This window comes from Protopterus annectens, chromosome 10.part0, assembly GCF_019279795.1.
Source record: "Protopterus annectens isolate FY-2018-M chromosome 10.part0, PAN1.0, whole genome shotgun sequence".
Lineage (NCBI taxonomy): Eukaryota > Metazoa > Chordata > Ceratodontiformes > Protopteridae > Protopterus > Protopterus annectens.
This window is the reverse complement of record NC_056744.1, coordinates 657,586,022-657,611,399: the sequence shown is the minus strand read 5'-3', so window position 1 is coordinate 657,611,399 and position 25,378 is coordinate 657,586,022. Positions and strand designations below refer to the sequence as shown.

General features: G+C 46.1%; 1 protein-coding gene across 1 annotated transcript in view; it reads left to right on the top strand.

Moving 5' to 3' along the window:
• USP24 (ubiquitin specific peptidase 24) overlaps positions 1 to 25,378 on the top strand; it is a 4,679,666-nt gene that overhangs the window by 668,501 nt on the left and 3,985,787 nt on the right. The gene's annotated exons all lie outside the window — the stretch shown is intronic.

Below are 25,378 nucleotides of genomic sequence, written 5' to 3'. Positions count from 1 at the left end.
ACAACAGACAGTTTGTGAGTCTGCTTCGGAGAGTCCCACTGAAGAGGCTGTTCGCAAATGGACGTGCAAAAGGAGGCACCTGGACACCTCCCCAGAGTCCCATACCGAGGCCACCGATTTGGAGGAAGGGGAGGCTCCCCCAGATCACCCCCCTTGACTGTCTTCTTTGGAGTCATCATGGAACTCTTGCACCAACGGCAGGGGTGGTCTGCCCCCAAGCCTACATCGGATGAGTCTGTGTTTCTGGAGGCCTTTGGCATGGGCCCGTCTACTTCTTGGGTGTCCTCTCCCGCAGATTCTGTGGTGGACCTTACCACCTGGGCATGGAAGGAACCGGACACTGTGGAGCGAATTCCGAAATGCCCAGACAAGGTCCTGAGTTCCCCTTCAGATAGACCTAGTTGGAAGGAAGGGTCCCCTGTAGACGCTATGGTGGTAGCCACCGCCGCCAAGAAGGAACTAGCTCAAGTTCTACGGTCCATCCCCCCGACTGTGAGAGTCCAGGACAATGGATCGCCTAGGGGAACTGGCTGTATGCTTCAGCCACCTTTTCTGTAAGGGAGTTGAATTATTTGGCACACATTACCCAACTGCAGCGTGACCTTGTCAAAGAGCTAGCTGAGCCGCATCTGGTGTCCATGTCGCCAGAAGATAAGCGCACATTCTTCGCGTGGATGGCTACTCTAAAAGCAGTATCTAGCACATCCATGCACCTCCTCTCACATGTCACTGAAGGAGCAACAAGGGTGGACAGGTCTGGCGTTGGCATGAGGCGTCATGCTTGCCTTAGGCTGTCAGTTCACGGAACCCTTTAAGGCGTCGTTTGCGAATGCCCCTGATGAGGGTTCTTCCCGTTTCGGTAAGACCATTTGTGAGACGTTTGTCCAGAGCGAAAAGAATGGGAAGACACTGTCTGCTGTCAGGATCCATTTCTCTAACCCTCAAATCCTTCTCCAGGAATCCAGCAAGGGCAAAAGAAGATGTGGTTCTGGAAGTCTCTGTTCTTGGGACGCTCAGGACTCATCTTCCCCCAGAGGCAGAGGGAGTTTTGATAGACACCGGCCCAGAGGCAAAGGGGGTCTAAGGAACATGGAGTCTAGAGAACCATTCTCAGACAGGCCCTCACAGTAGCCCTGAGGGGTTGCCCCACTGCTCTGGTCTCGAGGCAGTCGGGGGTCATCTTCTGTTGCACCTAACAGCATGGGAGTCTATATCAGCAGACCGTTGGGTGCTTTAGATCATATCCAGAGGCTATGTCATCCCCTTTGTGGAATCTCCTCTTCCACCAAAACACCTCCCAGACATACCACACGTGCAAAGGAGCCATCAGCATTAGAAATAGATAAGCTGGTAAAGAAACGAGCCATCCAACCCGTCCTCCATGACCAGTCCAGATTGGGCATCTCCTCCAGGTTCTTTTTGGTGCCAAAGAAGACAGGGGACCTAAGACCTATTCTAGACGTTTCCACCCTCAACCTGTCAGTTTCCAAAGAGAAGATGTTATGTAGTACTATCTCACCATAATTATTGCTGGATGGGTTCAGAGCCAATTCTTGGCTCCGACAAGGCCGATACTAAAGCTTGAGAGCTTTTACTGGCTCGAGGCTAACCCCTATCCCATGGTGCCTCACGGCAATTCCCCAGATATCATTTGCCGTGAAAGCTTCGAGGTTGTCTCCTTACTGGCTCGTTGGCTAAGTAGAAGATTTTTTGCTAAATCTTGATATTTTCTGTCTAGTTTCTTTATTTTTCTTTCTAAATAGTTGTTACCTTTTTCCTGTGTGATTGTAGTGTGTGCTTGATCCCTTGTCCCCTTTTTCTTTAGATTTTTTCTTCTCTTCATAGTTTGCCTCTGGTTATAGTTACTATTGTTATTGTTAGCTTTGTTTTCTTGTCAGCATGTCCAAAGACAAAGATAGAGAACATAAGGAACACTGCCCTTCTGGGTTCAAGAAATGCGACAAGTGTTTACAAAAAATGTCATTGACTGCCAATCACACTAGCTGTGTGTACTGTCTGGGAGTGGCTCATTTACAAGAACCCTGTACTTTCTGTCATGCCTTTAGTACTAGGGTTCTTAATAAGAGAAAACGCAAATTGATTGACAGGGGTCTTATGACTAGTTCCTTCCAGAAACAACTGGAACTTGGTCAGACAGTTCCCAAAACTTTAGAGAGAAAGACTCCATCAGTTCCAGTTGCAGAGCCATCTAAGAAGTCTAAAGTGACGGAGCCGAGGAGTTCTGGCTCCGATTCTGCTTCTTCTGTCTCGGTGCCGAGGCAGCCTTCGGTATCGAGACATTCACCGGTTATGGACCCTATCTCACCTACTTTGAGATCTCCTGTATTAGAGAGGAGATCTCCTCTCTCCACCCATTCCTCCAGGACACTTTCGGATGTGGATATCGAGCAGATGCTGAAGAGGCTGCTCTGTGACCCGGCTCTGGCTAAAAAGTTAGCCCTTCCGGACCCAAAGGCTTCGTATCTGTCCCATATTCAGACTACTGCTCCTCCGACTGCTTTGCTTTTGGAGTCGTAAACTTCAGGTCCTTCTGTGCTGGATCCTTTGGTTCCGAGAATTCTTCCTGCTTCCTCGGAACCGATAACCTCTATCCTCGTCGGCTCAGTCTGGAGCCGAGGGGTCTGGGAGCCAATGCTTTCAAGTCGACTTCGAGAGGGATAGTCACCCCATTTTTTCTTCGGACCCAACCCTCACTCTCGGTGCGTCTGCTCGACTGAGCTTGGATGTTCTTCGTGTTTCAATGCTGCAGTGATTACATTTGGGTTATCTGCTTGCAGGTAGCCCTCAGTCGGCCTGATTAACAAATTCTTAGGTCCTGCGTCAGTTACTGTCCCTTCTTCCATGACGTCAGGTCGTCAGGGGTAGAAAACATGCAGCTGATGCCATTACACCAGTTTTTTTTGCCGTGCAGTGGCAGAAGCAGTTAGCAAGTGCTGATCGGCCGACTCCTGAAATTTTCGTTTTTGAGTTTCAGAACCGAAGTCTTCAACTAAAGCTAAGTACCCTGTTGGGGAAACTTTTTCTTGCTCCTTACAGATGTCAGTAAAAGTTAATAATTGCATTACTTGCGGAAAGCAAATACCTCATTAAGATTTTCATTCGTACTGTATTCCTAGCCTAGGCCCTGACCACTACGTACCTTGCTGTCGGTTTTGTGCTTTATTTAATCAGCGCACTATCAGTTGTCAGTATATTTTCGCCTCTAAATATTTCTGTTCTCGGTTTAATTATCCAGAAATGTGGTCGGTTAGCCATCCGACTACCGGGATTCTGAAAAAACGCAAAGATAAAGACAGAGACAGGTCGCCGAGGTCCAAAACTGCCGATGGCGCTTCTCCTAAGCCAGTCGCCAGTTCGCCGGTACTCATTGAGGCGCTTTCGCAACCCCTGATACCCACTACTTCTTTTTCGCAGGCCTCTACTGAGACCCATTCGGAGTCCAGTATGCCGTGAGATGCTTCAACTATGGAACCCGCAGATGTCTCTACCTTGGATTGGTCCAGAGCCGCTGTGCAGGCACCGGCTTCTGAGGGTGTATTCAGGCATACGTACTTGCATATTAAACCAGCGCCTCCTTTTTCACTTAGGCCTAAATCTCGAACCATGCCTATAAAACCGACCTCCAGGCCACATGCTCAGGCCTCTATGCCTAAAAAACAAATGATAATAATGGCTGAAGATTTAATAACTCTTATCAGGGGTAGCCAACCCCCCCCCCCCCCATTTCTAAGAGGCCTAGGACTGAAGTTGTTTATGAATCTTCTGACCAGGATTCTGTTTTTTTCTGATTCTTCTGATGATCTGGATTTGCCCTTATCTACTTATGAAGATTCTGATGCAGAGGACTCCATTCCCTCTGCCTCCCCTCCAGAGGATTTTTCTTTTGGGAAAACCTTGCATACTCTAATTGAGCATTTCCACTGGGAAAGACAGGATCTTTCTGATTCAAAAAAGAGGCTTAGGGATTTCTTACTCTTACCTCAGCATAGGCCTTTAGCTATTCCTCCTGTATTAGACATTGTTGTTGATGCTTTTTCGGAATCTAGTCTGGCCCCTGATTCCTTGCCTCCTGCTCCCAGAAAACCTGACAGATACTACAAGGTCCCTGAGTCACACAAGTTCCTTTTTAAAAATCCTATTGCGGATCCAGAGACTATTTCACAGGGGCCCAAGGGCATTAAGGCTTCTATTGCTAAAAATCCTACCCCTTCTGATAGAGACTCCAGGGTGCTGGATAGATGGGGTAAGAAGGTTTACACTTCTGCAACTTTGGCCATTAGGGCTTTTAACTGCCAGTCTCATATGTTAAGGTATCAGCAACATGTTATTTGATTGCTTAAACAGAAAATGATGTTGATTACTGACTGTGTGGAAAATAAAGAATTACAGGATTTAATGCATTCTGCTGAACAAGTTGGAAAATATACTTTGCAATTTGGTTTTGATTCATTAGAGACCTCTTGCAGGGCTGCTGTTACTGGGTCTGTGCACAGAAGGCATGCTTGGCTAAAGGAGCAATCCTTACCTGATCATGTTAAAGCTAAATTGTTGGATGCTCCCTTAAATCAGGACTGCCTGTTTGGCAACAAGGCTGAGGAAGTTCTTAAAAAGTTGGAAGATCTAAATCTTTGCAAACTGTTAAAGATTTCTTACAAGTTCAGCCTCCTAGATTTAGTAGGCACTGGCCCTCTAAGAATTGGTTCTTTCCAGCCCCTTCCAGGTCTTCTCAAGCCAAACCCAGACACAGCAAAAGCCCCAGGTTTCAGTCCCAGGGGACACACAGGACTAAGCAGTGGGGGGGCCCCCACTTCCAAATCTGGGAGTAATAAGACCCCCCCCATGGTAAACTGTCTCAATGACTTCCGTTTAAAATTTCCAAGCACTTACAACTGACTGCCCCTTAGGGGGGAAAGTTTGCTCTTCATGCAAAGAACTGGGAACTCATTACCCAGGACAAATAGGTTTTAAATGTAGTGCCCCAGGAGTACAGATTTCACTTCCACATGTTGCCAACACCAAACGGGTGACCAGACCTACCCCCAAATCAGTGGGCAGAGGCCCACAAGCAAGTACTTTCCCTCTTAAGCATGGGGGCTATTCAACTGGTACCTGAAGAGGAAAAGGGACAAGGTTTCTACTCAAGACTTTGCCTGGTACCCAGAAAAGACCATTAATGGCATCCTTTCCTGGACCTGTCTACTCTATAAACACCTTTTTGGAAATTCCAAAATTCAAGATGCTGACTCTTTACCAATTACTTCCTATGCTAGGCAAAGATGCCTGGTTGGCAACACTAGATTTAAAAGAAGCATACCTGCACATCCCAATCAGGGAATCTTGCAGAAGATACCTACGCTTCAAAGCAGGCTACACGCACTATCAGTTCTCTGCACTGCCCTTTGGCTTATCTACTGCGCCCAGGGTATTCACAAAGTGCCTAGCTTCAGTTATTGCATTTTGCAGGCAAAGAAATATTCAAATATACCCATACCTAGACGATTGTCTAATTCAAGCAGAAAGCCAGGGCATACTTTTGAATCATCTGCCCTTTGTACAAAGGGCTCTAACTTGTCTGGGGTACACCATAAATGAAAAAAAATCACACCTGTTTCCCTGTCAACAAATTATATTCCTGGGAGCAAGCTTGAATACAACTTCCCAGATGGCTTTCCTCACGCTAGAGAAACAAATTAATTTGACAACCTACTTCAAACAAGTGGCCACAAAAGCCCTGCTATCTGCAAAACAAATACTGCAAGCCTTGGGGTTCATGTCCTCCTGCATTCTTCTAATTCCATATGCAAGACTGCGACTACATATGAGGAAACTACAGTGGTATCCAAAAAGCCTATGGTGTCAACATTCTCAGTATCTAGAAGCAATGATTCCTATCATACCTTGCCTATGCCTAGAATTCCTTTGGTGGGCAGAGGCCTGCCACCAAAACAAGGGGCTACCTTTCACACCACCCCCTGCCGCCCAAACCCTAACAACCGACTCATCAGACTATGCATGGAGGGCTCACCTTGCAGGGAAGTGCATTCAGGGCAAATGGAACCCAAGTCAAATGCACCCGCATATCAATCAAAAAGAAATGTTAGCTGTACAGAATGCTCTGACAGCCTTCAAGGACCACATTCTTCCAGGACCACATTCTTCCAGGATAATGTATGGTAAAGACAGACAAACACCACTCTGTTTGTGGTACATAAACAAGCAGGGGGGGGGTACACATTCTTACCCCCTCTGCAGACTAGCCATGGCATTTTGGAACACAGCCTTGAGCTACCAAGTGCACCTACAATCTCAATTCCTGCCAGGAAAATTAAATACACTGGCAGACGGACTAAGCAGAAACCTTATGGACCCACACGAGTGGAAACTGGAACCAAGGAGTTTCAACATGTTGACAAGCAAATGGGGGAGCCCAGATATAGACCTGTTTGCCTCTCCCCAGAACTACCAATTGGGCAAATTTTGCACAAGGACTACCCACAAGCGAGCCTGGAAAGTGGATGCTCTGTCCTTCAGCTGGAAAACAAACTATCAGTCTATGCCCCCCTCCCCTCTGCCTCTGCTTTCCAAAGTACTACTAAAAATTAAACAGGATAAACAAAGGATGATTTTGATTGCTCCGGACTGGCCACGCCAACACTGGTACCCCCTCCTGCACAGTGTGGCACGGTTATCCTCATGGGACCTGCTTCAGTCTCCTTCCCTATTGTCTCAGCAGGAGAACCAGATTCTGCATCCTCCGCTTCTAACACTGAACCTTGCAGCCTGGCTAATTACATAATCTCTCCTCTACCATCCCTCAGTAAACCTGTGATGGATATCATTTTAGAGGCAAGGAGGCCTAGTACTAGAAAATCTTACACTGAAAAATGGAAAAGATTATGTGCTTGGAACCAGTCTTAAGAGATGAGCACAGCAGCGCCCAATTTACCTCAGATTTTACAATACTTAACTGAGATGCTTCACAAGGGCCTGTCTTTTTCCTCCATTAAAATCCATGCCTTGGCCATTTCAGCTCATTATAGCACAGCACTTCCCCTCTTCTCTCATCCACTGCTCAAGCAGTTCCTCAGAGGGGCCAAAAATTTGAGACCACCCAGGAGAGCTCCAACCCCAGCCTGGGACCTTAACTTTGTTTTGTGGAAACTCACTCTACCTCCTTTCAAGCCAGGTGCTACTGCAGATTTAAAATTTCTTTTTTGGAAAACAGCTTTCCTTTTAGCAATCACTTCAGCTAGAAGGGTATCTGAATTACAGGCCCTTATGGCAGTGGAGCCTTTCATCATCTTTCATGCGGACAGGGTGTCCCTCAGAACCAATCCATCCTTTATGTCCAAGGTGGTATCCAGTGTGGCTCTTAATCAGTCTATTCATTTGCCCACCTTCTTTCCCAATCCACAGAACAAAGGGGAACAGATACTGCATTCCTTAGATGTGTAGAGACAACTTAGATTCTACTTGGACAGGACTAAACCTCAAAGGAAATCTGAACAACTGCTGGTGGCATTTGCTGCAGGGGCAGTGGGGAAGGCTATTTCAAAGCAAACCATTTCTAAATGGATAGGCCATTGCATTAATTTCTGCTATAAGCATCATGGAAAACCTATCCCCCCCAGGGGATCAGACCTCACTTCACCAGGGCAGTATCTACCTCTACAGCCTTTCTCAGAGGCGTCCCTACCAGGGACATCCTAGAAGCTGCTACCTGGAGTTTTGTGCATACTTTCAGCAAGCATTATCATTTGCCAATTTTTCTCTAAATCCAGAGCTGGCTTTGCCACTGCAGTTTTGCAGCGCTTTATAGCTGGTCCTAATGCTATCTAAATTCCTCCTCCCAACCATAGCTTTGGGAATCTACCCAAATGTAATGACTGCGACAGTGAAACACGAAGAATATACTACAGTTGTGTACACTTACCATAAATGTAGATGTTCGAGTGTATTCACTGTTGCAGTCCTGGTTACCCTCCCTCTAGCCCCCTAACTTCTTTTGGCTATACCTCTACTTTCCTTTACTATGCTTAAAAGCCTTTTTGGCGTATTTGCTTTTCTGTTGGAAGTATATCATTGTCTTTTATATTTAATTGCTCCCCATTAAGTGGGCACCTGACATCTGGGGCAAGAAAAACTGATGTAATGGTGTCTGCTGCATGTTTTGTACCTCTGACAACCTGATGTCATGGAAGAAGGGACAGCAACCAATGCAGGACCCAAGGCTTTGTTAATCAGGCCGACTGAGGGCTACCTGCAAGCAGATAACCCAAATGTAATGACTGCAACAGTGAATACATGCTAACATCTACATTTATGGTAAGTGTACACAACTGTACTTTCTACTTCATTTGTCTTCAACCATCCCTCACTCCTTCCCCCTGACCTTATTATTGATTACTCTGGTAGATGGGAGAGCGAGCCTAAGGGGCTCTCCTGTTCATACTTGTTAGGGTTGTATATAACCTGTTGCGATAAAGTCATATTGTGTCGGGCTTAGGTTGATGGTGCAGCAAACTCGATCTGAGGGATGGAAGGAGATGGAATGGTATTATGGGTAAGGGGAGGGGCTTGGAGCGTGGATCAGATGCTGATGATGCTGCCGTCTCGGATCTGATCTGGATCCGAATACCCACAGCTTGAAGACAAAGTAGAACTACTCAGATGGAACATTATGGTGAGTACATAACTTCTTTTTCTCCCTGACTCCAATTTCCTTGTTTTTGCCCAAGCGCAGGTGCCTCGGAGCCTTTCTCTGGTATCAGCATCACCTCTCTTGGCCGGTGTTGGTGGCCTCTTCATCCAGATCCACTCGCAGCCTTTCTGAAGCCGAGGTGGACAGGATGATGCAGAGATTCATCCGCACTCCGATACAGATGGGAATTTTGCCTGCCCCCTCTCCCTCAAAGCTGGGGGCATGCAGTCCGCCTTCATCCCGATCACACCTTTTCCAATCTGACCCCCCTTTTTGGAGTTGTAGGGTCCGAGGACCCTCTGCATTGGGGGGTTGGTGCCAATGGTACCTCATCTTCGACCATTGCCTTGAGCGGGGGTTGGCTTAGAGCTTGGAGCCGTCCAGGCTCTCTGAGCCATAGCCTCTGTGCTGGATCTGATGGGGTGGTTTCGGCTCTGTAGTTTTCAGAGGCAAGCCTTCCAGTCAGAATCTGGCACCTGGAAGTTTGCTTCTCGCTCCACAATTGATCCACAGACCCGATCGTATCCCCAGCTCATGGGTTTCATTCTCCTCCTGACTTTGACGTGGTGGAGAGGGTACTCTTGATCCCATAGAGACCCTTGACAAATCTTGTCCTCAGAATCCATCCTGGTTTCCTGTGTTTCTGGTCTGGATTTTTACATCTTGCCACCTCAGGGACAGCCTGCTGCCTCTCTGCCTCATGGAGTTCCCACACGGGAAAAGCTGGATATTTTTGAGTCCTGCCCAGAGCCCCCCCTGAGGAAGTTCCTGAAAGACGCACATGTAAAAAGAGGCACTTAGACTCCCCGCCAGGGTCTCTCCATGGAGGACACTGACTTGGAGGAAGGGGAGGGTTCCCCCCTAATCACCCCCAGAGGATATCTCATTTGGAGACATCATGGACATCCTGTGGCAGCATGGGACATGGTCTGTCCACAAACCCAACCCTGACGAGTCTGTGTTCCTGGAGGCATTTGGCACAGGACCCTCTACTTCCTGGGTGTCCCCCTTGCAGATCCTCTGGTGGATCTCATTACATTTCGGGCATGGAAGGAGTGCGACACGGTGGAGCCTATCCCCAAATGCCCTGATAAAGTCCTCGGCGCCCCTTCTGATAAACCACACTGGTCAAAGGGGACCCCCTATCGATGCCATGGTAGTGGTGGCAGCCACCAAGAAGGAGCTCGCACAGGAGAGCTCAACTGTCCACCCACCGGACTGAGAGTCCAGGACCTTAGACCATTTTGGGAAGCGGACCTACGCTTCAGCAATGTTGTCTGTACATGCACTGAACTACATGGCACACTTTATTAGGCTTCAGCGAGACCTAATGAAGGAGGTCGGCGAGATTTCCCAGGGGCCATGTTGACAGAGGACAGGAAGGGTTTCTCTCTCGATTGACCACCCCCACCTCCATTGCCCATATCTCTATCCAACTTCTCTCTCACGCTACGGAGGGTGCCACCAGAGCTGCCGGAGCAGGCGTTGCCATCAGGCATCATGCCTGGCTCTGACTTTATACTTTCTCAGAGCCCTTCAAGGCTTCATTTACAAATGCCCCGTAAGATGGTTCCACTCTCTTTGGAAAGACTGTACACAACACACTGATCCAGAGCGAGAAGGATGGGAATACTGTCTGCCGTCGGAATCCGCTTCTCAATACCTCAACGATCCTTCTCCAAGAATCAGCAGGGAGTGAAGATATGGTTCCAGAAGTCTCAGGATTATTCCCAGGATGCTCGGGACTCCCAGAGGGGGATTTAACAGATGCCACCCTTGCAGCAGAAGGGGCCCAAGGAACCAAGGGTCTCTGGATTCGTACTCGAACAGGCCCACGCAGTAGTCCTGAAGGGTTGCCCGGCTGCTTATCTCTGGAGGCAGTTGGGGGTCGACTCTCGCTACACCCAACAGCCTGGGAGTTAGTTATAGATGATCAGTGGGTGTTGCGAATCATAGCCAGAGGATATTCAATCCCCTTCCTTTGAAGGTCAGTTCTAGCCAAACACCTCCCGGACATTCCACCAGCGCAAAGGGAGGCAGCAGCACAGGAGATTTCTAAGCTGCTAGAAAATAGTCATCCAGCCCATCCCCCAGACCAGTCTGGATTAGGTATCTGTTCCAGGTTCTTTTTAGTGCCAAAGAAAGTGGGGGACTTGAGGTCAGTTCTGGATCTCACTAACTGAACCTGTCAGTTGCCAAGACAAAATTCTGGATGGTCACACTCCAGTCTATCCTGCCCTTCCTGCAGGAGAACGACTGAATTTGCTCAGTATACCTTCAAGACGTGTGCTATCACATCAAAATGGACAGACACACTCTGAGGTTTCTCCACTTCCGGCTGGGGACCAGTCATTACCAATTCAGAGTGCTACCCTTTGGTCTCACCACAGCCCCCAGGGTGTTCACCAAAGTGATGGCGGTGGTAGCAGCTCACCTGTGGCTGCTGGGCTTCCAGGTTTTCCCCTAACTGGACAATTGGCTCCTTTCTGCCCCATCCAGGCATCAACTCTGTCAAGCCAGGGATTTCCTTATCCAAACCACCCACCAGTTGGGCATCACCATAAATCTCAACAAATTCCTGTTAGAACCAGTTCAAGTTCTGGACTTCATTGGAGCCCGGTTACACACCATTCAGATCAAGGTTTTCCTGACACCAGACAGATTTCAGTCTCTTAAACATTTATGTCTTGCACATTCAAGTTCCATCTCCTCCAGTGGAGTTTGTTTTAAGGGCGTTGGGTTCCATGATCATCCTTGTTCCCACAGCTTGGTTATACATGAGGGTGCTGCAATGGACTCTGATGGTTCAGTGGTCATTTTTAGATCTACCATTGTCCATCCTGTCCATCTATCGGAAGCATGCACAGATGTTCATCATGTTACACTGCTGCAGTCATCACACTTTGGGTTATCCTGCCGTCAGGCGGTCCCGCAGTCGGCCAGAGTTCCAAAGTCTTGGTCCGGCTTCGGTTGCTGTCGCTTCTTCCCTGACGTCAGTGCACCAGGGGTATATGAGGCATCCAATGCCATTTTCTTCTGTCTTTCTTGCCGCGCGGTGCCCGAAGCAGAAGCAGTTCGCAAGTGCCGGTCAGCCGACTCCTGAGATTTTCATATCTAATTTCAGACCAAAGTCTTCAATAAAGGTAAGTACCCCATTGGGGAACCTTTTCTTGCCTCAGTCCGATGTCAGAAAAAGTTAACAATTGCATTTCTTGTGGGAAGCAAATACCTCATAAGGACTTTCATTCTTATTGTATTCCTTGCCTAGGCCCAGACCACGACATCACAGGTTGTCTGTTTTGTGCTAGGTTTAATAAACTATCAAACGTCGGTTTGATTTCGCCCGACATTACTTTGGTAGGAAATTTAATTATACCATGCCGTCGGAGCAACCGACGACTGGCATGCATAAAAAACGCAAGGATAAGGACAGGCAGCCTAGACCCAAACCAGACTCCGAGGCCTCTGCTGGGCCTGTCGCCGGTTCTCCGGTTTTCAGTGAGGTGCCTACGCAGCCCCTGACGACCGCTGATTTAGAACCCCAGATGGCTTCTGATTCACAAGCGGAGAGTACTAGGCCTCCGCAACCTTCTTCTTTAGGCCCTTCCGACTCCAGAGCAGAAGGAGATTCCGGTGCAGTAGAAATGCCTTCGGTTGCAGAAGATGAATTTAGACCGACTACACTCAACATTAAATCTTATGCTAAGCTAAAAACTCCTTTAAAAACAAAAAAGGCTGTACATCAGTCTCCAGTACAAGGCCCCATGCCTAAGAAACAGATGCTTAAGATGGCTGAAGATTTAATTACCCTAATCAGGGGTTCCCATCCCCCTCCTGATAAAAGGCCAAGACAAGAGGAGGATTATGCTTCCTCTGACCAGGTTTCAATTTCCTCAGATTCTTCTGAGGAACAGGAATACTCTTTTTTTCCCCCTTATGAAGATTCTGATGCTGAAGAGTCTATTCCCTCAGCATCTCCCCCAGAAGACTATTCCTTTGGGGAAACTTTACATACCATGAGGGAACATTTCCACTGGGAAGGCCAGGATTACTGTGATTCTAAGAAAAGGCTCTGAGAGTTCCTTTTATTACCCCAGCACAGACCACTTGCTATCCCACCCGTGTTAGACATTGTGGATGATGTTTACTTAGAATCTAGTCTTAACCCAGACTCTCTACCTCCTGCTCCAGCCAAACCAGGCAGATACTACAGAGTCCCTGACTCGCACAAATTCCTATATAAAAGCCCTGTTGCTGACCCAGAAACCATTTCTCAGGGTCCCAAAGGGGTTAAGGCCTCTATTGCTAAAAATCGTGTACCCTCTGAAAGGGATTCCTGAGCACTAGATAGATGGGGAAAGAAGGCATACACCCCAGCTACTCTAGCTATGAGAGCATTAAATTGCCAGTTTCACATGCTGAAATATCAGCAATTCCTAATGTCTCAATTAAAACAAAAAATGAACACACATTTAGAGCAGCCTGATTTCAAGGAAATGCAGGATCTGTTACATGCAGCTGAACAGGTGGGCAAACATACTTTACAATGTGGATTTGATTCATTGGAAGCTTCCTGTAGAGCAGCAGTGACTGGGTGTGTCATACGTAGACATGCTTGGTTAAAAGAACAAACCCTGCCTGATTATGTTAAAGCAAAGTTATTGGATGCACCTTTACAGCAGGATGTTTTATGTGGTGTAAAAGCAGAAGAGGTTTTAAAGAAAATGGAGGATAAGGCAAAATCTATGCAGACGGTGAAGGAATTTTTACAGGTTCAACCCCCTCGTTTCAGCAGAAATTGGCCAACAAAAAACTGGTCCTTTCCAGCTTCTGACAGACCACAGAGGGGCAAATACAGACGCCCAAGGGGCAGAGGTCAGTCACAAGGCCCTTACAAACCTCGCCAATGGGGTGCCGCTACCCAGAAAGGAGGAGAAGACGGGCCCCAAGCTAACAAAAGACAAACACAATGACTCAACCCTCCAACTACCAAGCAAATCTCTCTTGGCAGCTCCCTTGGGAGGAAAATTAGCACTTTTTGCAGACAACTGGCACATCATCACAAAAGACTAATGGGTCCTAAACATTGTCTCACAAGGATACAGATTCCACTTTCACACCTTGCCAAGGATAAAAGGAATGCCAAACCTGCCACCAAATCAATGGGCGGAGGCACAAAAACAAATTACAGCTCTCATGGACATGAGAGCCATTCAACAGGTACCTACACAGGAGCAAGGACAAGGATTTTACTCAAGACTTTTTCTAGTCCCAAGAAAGGACAAAGCATGGAGACCCATTCTGGACCTTTCAATTCTAAACACCTATCTGCAAGTACCCAAATTCAAGATGCTAACACTACAGCAGCTTCTTCCCATGCTGGGCAAGAAGGCTTGGCTAGTAACGTAGGATCTCAAGGAGGCATACCTGCATGTCCCTATCAGACAAAATTGCAGACGATACCTCCGTTTCATTGCAGGTTCAACTCATTATCAATTCTCTGCACTGCCCTTTGGCTTATCTACTGCGCCCAGGGTCTTCACAAAATGCCTGGCACCAGTAATTGCATACTGCAGACAAAGAGGAATTGAAATATACCCATACCTGGATGACTGCCTTATTCAAGCAGAAAGCAAGGACATTCTTTTAAAGCATCTGGCGTTCGTAAAACACCTTTTAAGTTGCCTAGGGTACACAGTAAACAAAAAGAAATCAAAACGAGTGCCCTCACAGAACATAACATTCCTGGGTGCCAGCTTGAATACAACGGCCCAGATGGCTTATCTCACGCCAGACAAGCAACAACAGCTGACTCAATACTTCAAAATGATGGCAGCAAAGACCCAACTCCCTGCAATAAAAAATTTTGCAGGCCTTGGGATTCATGGCATCTTGCATACTCCTAATACCATTTGCAAAACTGCATATGAGGAAATTACAATGGTACCTGAAAAGCGTATGGACTCAGCACAGCTACAGCTTGGAAACAATGATACCACTCATTCCCTGCCTTCAACAACAGTTTCTATGGTGGGCTCAGGCATGTCACCTCAACAAGGGTCAGCCTTTTACCTTGCCCACAGCCAGGCAAACTATAACAACAGATGCATCGGACTATGCCTGGGGAGCACACATGGCAGGACAGTGCATTCAGGGCAAATGGGTTACAGATCAAAGGGATCTGCATATCAATCAAAAAGAAATGCTAGCTGTACAGAATGCCCTAACAGCTTTCAAGGACCTCTTACATCCAGGACAACTCCTAATAAAGACGGACAATACCACAGTAATGTAGTACATAAACAAGCAAGGGGGCACACACTCCTACCCCCTATGCAGGCAAACAATGACCTTGTGGAACACAGCACTGACTTAAGTTCAACTACAAGCACAATTCCTGCCAGGAAAGAAAAACACATTGGCAGACGACCTAAGCAGAAACATCATAGATCCCCACGAGTGGAAACTGGATCCACAAGTATTTGCAATGATAACTCAAAAATGGGGGCGCCCAGACATAGATCTGTTTGCCAACCCCCAAAACTACCAACTTCGAAAATTTTGCACAAGGACATTCCACCCACTAGTTTGGAAAGTGGACGCCCTCTCATTCAGTTGGAAAACATTAACAGTGTATGCCTTTCCTCCACTGCCTCTTCTAGCAAAGGTGCTGCTGAAAGTCAGATTAGAGAGGCCATAAATGATACTCATTGCTCCATACTGGCCACGCCAGCAATACCAATATCCAGTACTAAGGAACATGGCCCACGGCCCACCATGGATTTTACCCCAGATTCCTCATCTGCTCACTCATCAAAACAATCAGATTCTACACAGCCAGCTCAAGACTTTAAATCTGGCTGCATGGCAAATTACCTAAACAACCAGCCAACACCTCTATCTAAAGCTGTTATGGATGTCATTCTGGAGGCCAGGAGGCCCAGCACCAGGAAAGCCTATTCAGACAAATGGAAAAGATTTTGCGCCTGGAACCAGGCTAAAGGCCAAAATCCCCTTGCTCCAGACATTCCTCATATTGTACAATATTTAACTGAGATGTTGCGCAAAGTACTTTCTTTTTGATTTATTAAGATCCACGCCTCAGCGATTTCAGCTCACTACAACACGGATCCTCCTTTTTCACATCCACTCCTAAGACAGTACCTCAGAGGGGCTAAGAACATAAGACCGCCCAGGAGAGCACCAACACCAACTTGGGATCTCAACTTTGTTCTGGAAAAGCTTACACTGCCGCCCTTTGAACCAGCTATTTCAGCTGATTTAAAGTTTTTATCATGGAAAACTACCCTGCTACTAGCAATAACTTCAGCTAGAAGAGTCTCAGAGCTACAGGCCCTAATGGCAATGGAGCCTTTCCTCATTTGTCATCAAGACAGAGTCGCTCTACGGACTTAACCCTTCCTTTATGCCAAAGGTGGTGTCCAGTGTGGCCCTAAACCAAACCATTCATTTACCCACCTTTTTCCCAAACCCCCAGAACAAAGGAGAAAGGCTCCTGCACTATTTGGACATTCACAGGCAATTACGTTACTACTTGGATAAAACTAAGGCTTTCAGAAAATCTGACCAGCTCTTTGTATCCTATGCTGCAGGATCACAAGGAAAAGCTATCTCAAAACAGACCATTTCAAAATGGATAGGACATTGTATATGTTTCTGCTACACACATCATGGGAAACCTGCTAGCATTAGGTCCCACTCCACCAGGGCTACAGCTACATCAACAGCCTTTCTCAGGGGGGTACCAACCAAGGATATTTTGGAAGCTGCAACTTGGAGTTCAGTGCACACCTTCACCAAACACCATCACTTACCTCTATACTCTAAGACTAGAACTGGCTTTGCCACTGCAGTTCTGCAGGGCCTACTAGCTTCTCCAAACCCTGTTTAACTCCACCACCCATCCTTAGCTTTGGGATTCAACCCAAGTGTGATGACTGCAGCAGTGTAACACGATGAACATAGTACAGTTTTGTACCTACCATAAATGTAGATGTTCGAGTGTTCACACTGCTGCAGTCCAGGTTACCCTCCCTCCATTCCCTCTGAACTAGATGAACTTTTCTAAAACTTTCTGTCTGATACAACCTTTGTGGTGTATTTGCTTGTAACTGAAGGTATTCTTTGTATTTTCTTTACATGTTTCATTGGCAATATGTATTGCCCACCTACTGGGGGGGGGGGGGGCACCTGACATCTGGGGCAAGAAAAACTGAAGAAAATGGCATTGGATGCCTCTTATATACCCCTGGCGCACTGACGTCAGGGAAGAAGCGACAGCAACTGACTCCGGACCAAGACTTTGGAACTGTGGCCGACTGTGGGACCGCCTGACGGCAGGATAACCCAAGTGTGATGACTGCAGCAGTGTGAACACTCGAACATCTACATTTATGGTAGGTACAAAACTGTACTATTCTCTTCTCTGGTGGATTCAGTCCCCAGAACTTATTCACGGTTTCCCGTTTATTCTTCCCTCCCCTCTGACCACGGTGACCACAGATGTCTCCCTACTCTGATGGGGGAGCATTGCTTGGGAAGGACAGTTCAAAGCACGTGGTCTTCCCTGGAGACCCAGTTGCATATCAACTTCCTGGAGATGAGGGTGGTGCTATTGGCGTTGCAAGCTCTTCATGCCCATCTTCCCTTAGGGACGATTGCCATTCAGACAGAAAATTTGTCAGTAGTCTGGTATATAACCAAACAGTGGGGAACCAGGTCTAATCCCCTTTGCCATGAAGCCATGAGATTGTGTGAGTGGTTTATCTCCACCGGCCATTTTCTGGTGGCAACACATATTCCGAGGAAGTACAACGGACAGGCTCAGGAGGTCTATCCTGATGCCTTCTGAGTGGTCTCTGACTCCTTCAGTAGTGAAATAGATCTTTCTAAAGTGGGGTCAGCCTTGCTACGATCTCTTCACTTTTTCTTCAACTGCGAAGTGCAGCGAGTTCTTCGCTCTGAAGGGAGTCCCCAGAGACATTTTAGTTCGTGCTTGGATCTCCGATCTTCTCTTTGCTTATCCCCCACTTCCCCTGATCCCAAAACTCATTCAGAAAGCACAACAGCTTGGGAGCCAAGTTATCCTCCTTGCCCCCCATTCTGGCCTCACCAAGTATGGTTCCCTTCTCTCTGATCTCATGTAGTGACTCCTTCCTGGAAGTTCGATCCAGTTTCGGATCTGAGTCCACATTCTGATCTGGCTAGGTTGAAGCTCACCGATTGGTTGCTCCAGTTCTCATGATAGGATTGAAGAGCAAATAAAAACAACTTCAGATAAAGAAGTTATGTACTCACCATAACGTTCTGTCATAGTTGTTGCTCTTCATTTGTCTCCAACCATCCCTCCCTTCTTTCCCCTGCCTTATATGGGCTATGTGGTGGTCTGGCTGGAAAAGACGTGGCCCTTAACTTTGGCATAAATGGTCATTCCTTATGATGCTATCTGGGTTATTGTACCAAGGAGTAAGGCATTGTGTCAGGTTGGATTGCTATGGTGGGCAGCAAACTCGATCTGAAGGGAGGCAGGAGACAGGGGCATCATTGGTAGGGGAGGAGTTTGAAGCTCAGATCCGCTGCTGGAGAAATGCGGCAGAGTCGGTTCTGTCCCAGATCCATGTCCCACAGGTTGAAGACAAATGAAGAGCAATAACTCAGATGGACCGTTATGGTGAGTACAGAACTTTTTTTTTCCCCTCGGTCCCCTTGTAGTTGTACCCCTTACCCTATGCTGTGTCCCTCTTTGCTTGGGGACCCCATCAAAATCTTCTGTATCTGGTAGCATACTCCAGTACCCCTCCCATTATTAGTTTTCCTTTATGGAACTTTGCTTCCTTTTGAACTGTATGTCTTAACATTTCCACGCCAGTTTGTATTGGTATATAAACATTTCCAGTAGTCTACCTTCTTTCCAGAGAGTATTCTCTTGCCAAGATGTATCACCCTTTCCTGTCAGTCCTAATCTTTTCACTTTCTACATCCAATTTTGCTTTGTATTGGTGGTAGCACTCACCTCTTATGACCTTCTATTGGCCTTGAATAGTATCTGTTTCCCCTCAGTTTTTATCAGTCTGTTATTCTTCTCAGGAGTTGTGTGTGATTCCTGAAGTATTACTATATCCTGATGTTCTTAGTGTTTCATTGTTGCAGTCATTACAATTGGGTAATCTGCTGACAGGTTGCCCTCAGTCGGCCTGAATTCCAAAGTCTTGGGTCCTGCGTCGGTTGTTGTCTTTTCTTCCATGATGTCAGGTCATCAGGGGTATAAAACATGCAGCCGACGCCACTTTCTTCAGTCTTTCTGGCCGCGTGGTGCTCAAAGCAGAAGCATTTTGCAAGTGCTGGTCGGCCGACTACTGAAATATCTGAGTTTGAGTTTCAGAACCGAAGTCTTCACTAAAGCTAAGTACCCCATTGGGGAAACTTTTTTTTTCTTGCTTTTTACCGATGTCAGAAAAAGTTAATAATTGTATTACTTGTGGGAAGCAAATACCTCATAAGGATTTTCATTTATACTGTATCATTGCCTAGGCCCTGATCACAACTTGCCTGGCTGTCTGTTTTGTGCTAGATTTAACCAACGCACTATTAAGTGTCTGTATATTTTTGCATCAAAGTATTTTGGAAACAGATTTAACTACCCTGAAATGTCGTTGGATAGCAATCCAACTACCGGAGTACATAAAAAACGCAAAGAAAAGGACAGAGAAAGGCAGTTGCGATCCAAAACCGATGACAAAGCTTCCCCTAAGCCAGTCGCCGGTACTCAGTGAGATGTTTTTTGAGTCGCAGGCCTCTACCGACACCCATGTGGAGTCAGGCATGCCGCAAGATACTCAGGGTATTGGACCGACGGATGTATCTCCCTCGGATGGGTCCGGAGCCGCTGAGCAGACACCGGCTTCTGAGGGTGTATTCAGACCTCAACAGTTATATATCAAACCGACGACAGCTGCAAAACCAAAGACAAAGGCAATTTCCAAAACTAAAAAACTGACGCATGAGCCACGTGCACAGGCCTCTATGACTAAAAAACAGATTATCAGACTGGCTGAAGACCTTATTACCTTGATCAGGGGTACCCATCCCCCTCCAGATAAGAGGCCTAGGCAAGACACTGATTATGAATCTTCAGATCAGGTTTCTATTTCTTCTGATTCCTCTTCTGATGAGGAATTATCTATACCTCCCTATGAGGATTTTGATGCTGAGGAGTCTATTCCATCTGCATCCCCTCCAGAGGATTATTCATTTGGAGAAACCTTGCATACTTTGAGGGAGCATTTTCACTGGGAGAGTCAAGACTTCTCAGAATCAAAAAAGAGGCTCAGGGATTTCCTTCTTCTCCCTCAGCACAAGCCTTTAGCCATTCCCCCTGTTTTAGACATTGTGGATGATGTGTTTTCGGAGACCCCTGAATCCTTGCCTCCGGCTCCCAGTAAGCCTGACAGATATTACAGGGTCTCTGACTCGCATACATTTTTATTTAGAAACCCTGCTGCTGATCCTGATCCTGAAACTATTTCACAGGGTCCAAAGGGAGTTAAGGCCTCAAAAGCAAAAAATCCTACCCCCTCTGACAGAGATTCAAGGGCACTAGACAGATGGGGAAAAAAGGTTTATACATCTGCAACCTTGGCAGTCAGGGCATTAAACTGTCCATTTCATATGCTTAAGTACCAACAACATGTTATGGGATTGCTGAAACAGAAAATGATATTGATTTCAGAATGTGCAGAAAATAAAGAATTGCAGGAATTATTGCATGCAGCTGAACAAGTTGGAAAGCATACTTTGCAATGTGGTTTTGATTCCTTAGAGGCCTCCTGTAGGGCAGCAGTTACTGGATCTGTGATTAGGAGGCATGCCTGGTTAAAGGAACAAAATTTGCCTGATCATGTTAAAGCTAAGTTGCTAGATGCACCTTTACAAGCATGATTCTCTGTTTGGTATTAAGGCAGAAGAGGTTTTAAAGAAAATGGAAGACAAAGCTAAGTCTATGCAAACTGTTAAAGACTTCTTACAAATGCAGCCACCAAGATTCAGTAGACACTGGCCTACAAAAAATTGGTCCTTTCCTGTGTCAGACAGAGCTCAAAGGGGCAAATCAAGATGCCCAAAGGGTTCCGGATACCAGGCGCAAGATTCATACAGGTCAAAGCAATGGGGCGCATCTACCTCCAAATCAGGGGAAGATAAAGCGCAAACCTACAGAAAACAGTCCCAATGACTACCCTCTGCCTACACCAAGCACTTATCTTTTGACAGCACCCTTAGGGGGAAAATTAGCACGTTTTGCTCAAAATTGGCAGTTAATAACCCAGGACAAGTGGGTATTAAACATAGTATCACAGGGATACATATTCCATTTCCACACTTTGCCAATGGCAAACTGTTGGCCAGATCAGCCCACAAACCAATGGGCAGAGGCACAGAAACAGGTTGCGTCCCTCATGGATATGGAGGCCATTCAACCAGTACCAGAACAGGAAAAAGGACAAGGTTTTTACTCGACTGTTCTTGGTACCCAGAAAGTATAAGGCCTGGCGGCCAATACTGGATTTATCAATTTTGAACACATACCTGGACATTCCAAAATTCAAAATGCTGACTTTGCAGCAGCTTCTGCCCATGTTGGGCAAGAATGCTTGGTTGGTGACATTAGACCTAAAAGAGGCATACCTGCATGTCCCAATAAGACAATAGTGCAGAAGATACCTCAGATTCAAGGCTGTCTTAATGCATTAGCAATTCTCTGCACTGCCCTTTGGCTTATCTACTGCGCCGTGGGTCTTTACAAAGTGCCTGGTACCAGTAATTGCATTTTGCAGACAAAGAAGTATACAAATATATCCTTACTTGGACGACTGTCTCATTCAGGCAGAGAACAAGGACACTCTTCTTCGACACCTGGCATTTGTGAAAAGGCTTCTAACATGCCTAGGGTACACAGTAAACAAAAAGAAATCACAACTGGTACCCTCTCAAAAGATAACATTCCTGGGTGCAAGCTTGAATACACCTGCCCAGATGGCTTACCTTACGCCAGACAAGCAAAGGCAGCTGACTACTCACTTCAAACTGAGGGCAACAAAAACCCAGTCTTCTGCAAGACAAATTCTGCAGGCTCTGGGCTTCATGGCATCCTGCATCCTACTAATTCCATATGCAAATGAGGAAACTTTAGTGGTATCTAAAAAGTTTATGGAGTCAACATTCACACAGTCTGGAAACAACAATTCCTCTCATTCCCTGCCTGCAACAGGAGTTACTATGGTGGGCAAAGGCCTGTCACCAAAACATGGGACGGCCCTTCACTCTACCCCCTGCCAGCCAAACTTAACAGCAGACGCATCAGATTATGCCTGGGGGGCCCACATGGCAGGAAGATGCATTCAGGGCATATGGGCACCAAAACAAATGCATCTACATATCAACCAGAAAGAGATGCTAGCTGTTCAAAATGCCCTAACAGCCTTCAAGGACTTACTTCATCCAGGACAACTACTGATAAAGATGGACAACACCACAGTCATGTGGTATATAAACAAGCAAGGGGGCACACACATACCCCCTTTGCAGATTAGCCATGGCACTGTGGGACATGGCTTTGACCTACCAAATACATCTTCAAGCCCAATTCCTGCCAGGAAAACAAAACACTCTGACAGACTATTTAAGCAGAAACCTTATGGATCCTCACAAGTGGAAACCCTATCCTTCAGTTGGAAAAACCTATCAGTTTACACCTTTCCCTCCTCTGCCTCTTTTACCCAAGGTCCTCCTAAAAGTCAGACAAGAGATGCCAAAGATGATATTAATTGCCTCGGACTGGCCCTGCCAATACTGGTACCCAATCCTAAGGAATTTGTCTCAATACCCAGCATGGACCTTGCCTCAAAGACCACAACTACTGTCCCAGCAAAACAATCGGATCCTGCACAATCAATGACAGACTCTAAACCTGGCAGCATGGCTAATCATGTAATTATACAAACAACACCTCTCAGTAAAGCTGTGACGGATGTCATTTTGGAGGCCAGAAGGCCTAGTACTAGAAAATCTTATGCTGACAAGTGGAAAAGATTCTGTGCTTTGAATCAAGCACAAGGAACTGATACAGCAGAACCAAATATTCCTCAGATATTACAATAATTAACTGAGATGCTTGACAAAGGCCTATCTTTCTCATCAATCAAAATCCATGCCTCTGCCATTTCGGCTCATTACAACACAGAGCCACCAATCTTTTCTCATCCTTTACTAAAGCAGTATCTTAGAGGAGCCCAAAATTTAAGACCCCCTAGAAGATCACCATTACCTGCATGGGACCTCAATTATGTGTTGGAAAAGCTCACCCTGCCTCCATTTGAACCAGCTGCTACTGCTGATATAAAGTTCTTATCATGGAAGACCGCTTTGCTACTAGCAATTACTTCAACAAGAAGAGTTTCAGATCTACAGGCCCTCATTGCTGTAGAGCCTTTTATCATATTTTACCCGGACAGGGTGTCTCTGAGGACAAATCCTACTTTTATGCCTAAGGTGGTTCCCAGTGTGGCTCTTAACCAAACAATTCATCTGCTAACTTTTTATCCAAATCCGCAGAACAAAGGGGAGAGAATTCTGCATTCCTTGGATGTACACAGCTAGGATTCTACTTGAGCAGGACTACAGCTCTAAGAAAAACTGAGCAATTACTAGTGTCATATGCTGCAGGATCAGTAGGAAAGGCTATTTCAAAGCAGACAGTTTCAAAGTGGATAAGCCACTTCATCTGTTTCTGCTACTTACACCATGGTAAACCTGTGCCCAAGGGCATTAGGTCTCATTCCACCAGAGCTGCAGCTACTTCAGCAACCTTTCTCAGAGGAGTACCAACCAAAGACATTCTAGAGGCTGCTACTTGGAGTTCTGTTCACCCCATTACAAAGCATTACCATCTGCCTCTCTACTCTAAGTCCAGGGCAGGCTTTGCCACTGCAGTGTTGCAGGGCCTTATAGCCGCACCTAATGCTGTTTAGCTCCAGCCTCCCAACCATAGCTTTGGATTTCTACCCAAATATAATGACTGCAACAGTGAAACACGAAGAACATAGTACAGTTACCATAAATGTAGATGTTCGGGTGTATTCACTGTTGCAGTGCAGGTTACCCTCCTGCCATCCCCCTGTCATTCTGAAGTTTATCTTTCCTTCACGGTCTTCTGCAACCTATGTGGTGTATTTGCTTGTAGATGAAGGTAAAGTTTATATTGCTGCATGTATTTATATATCTATCTGTATAAAATATTGCTACCTTTTTGGGGGCACCTGACATCGGGGGCAAGAAAAACTAAAGAAAATGGCATGCGCTGCATGTTTTATACCCCTGATGACCTGACGTCATGGAAGACAAGACAGCAACCGATGCAGGACCCAAGACTTTGGAATTCAGGCAGACAGTGGGCAACCTGCCAGCAGATTACCCAGATGTAATGACTGCAACAGTGAATACACTCTTTTGGGACCTTATGGTAAGTGTACACAACTGTACTTTTCCTTTTTGGACTACCTTATTGTAGTAATTTTTATTAGAGTAGACACTTAATGTTAATTCATTCTTTCTGAATTTTTTGTTCATTTTTAATGTAATCTAAGAAAATGCTGCCAATTTTCAGTACGTCTGTGTATGGTTTATCAAGTTTACTGCCCATGTCCTTCATACTTTTGACTGCATCATGAGGATTTTCTGCCATCTCCCCACTGTTCTTTTGTGGATTTGCTGTATTTAAATCATCACCCTCACTGTGTTGTCTGTCAAAAGGAAGGAAAAAAGACTTGCTTGTCATGGAAGACCCCTAACTCAGGAAGCTCTGCCAGATAGGCTGCTGACTGTTAGCTGGAATGGTTTTCCTGGGGTTTCTCCTAGGTACGCAAGTTAAATGAGAATTTCTTCCACAGGAAAAAGTATATCTTTATATCTGTTCTTACTAGGCACCTCTGGGTAACATCTGTCAAGGTGGTTTCTGATTTATTAATACTAAGAACTTGTGTTGCAGGAGAGCACACTGAGTTCTGTCTTGACACCATACCAGAAGTTCCCATTTGCGCACATTTTATGCATTCATTAGTTCTTTTGTCAGTTTAGAACAGTTCTTAGATTTTTTTTTCTAAGTAGGATTCTGTACACTTTCTTATTCTCTAACTGTTCAAAACCTGCATAAAGCTGTGAGGAAGATTGTGTAGACATGGGAACAGAAAGAGATCGTCATCATGTACTGCACATTAGTGTAGTCGCATCTCCTCATCTTTTGGGACCTTATAGGTACTGTCATGATCTGCACTTGTCAAGTACCCTTATTTCTTGGTGGAGGGAGGTCTTAGATACTGGAGTTCAGAGAAAATGAAACTGGTTAGATGAACGCTTCATCTCCTTGCCAATATGAAGAAAGTAAGTCTGTCAGTCAAAGGCAAGAGTGCCTGATATTAGGGCTTTGGCAATAAGCAGTGGAAAGACTGGTGTGTGTAGTTTTTAAATGTTAGGAGAGTACCATTTAGGTGCTTATAGTCAACTGTTCTTGCATCCATATACCCAAGATGTTGGCTTTTGCAGGTATGTTATGGTGGCAGATGTGAACCACAGTAAGATTGCTGC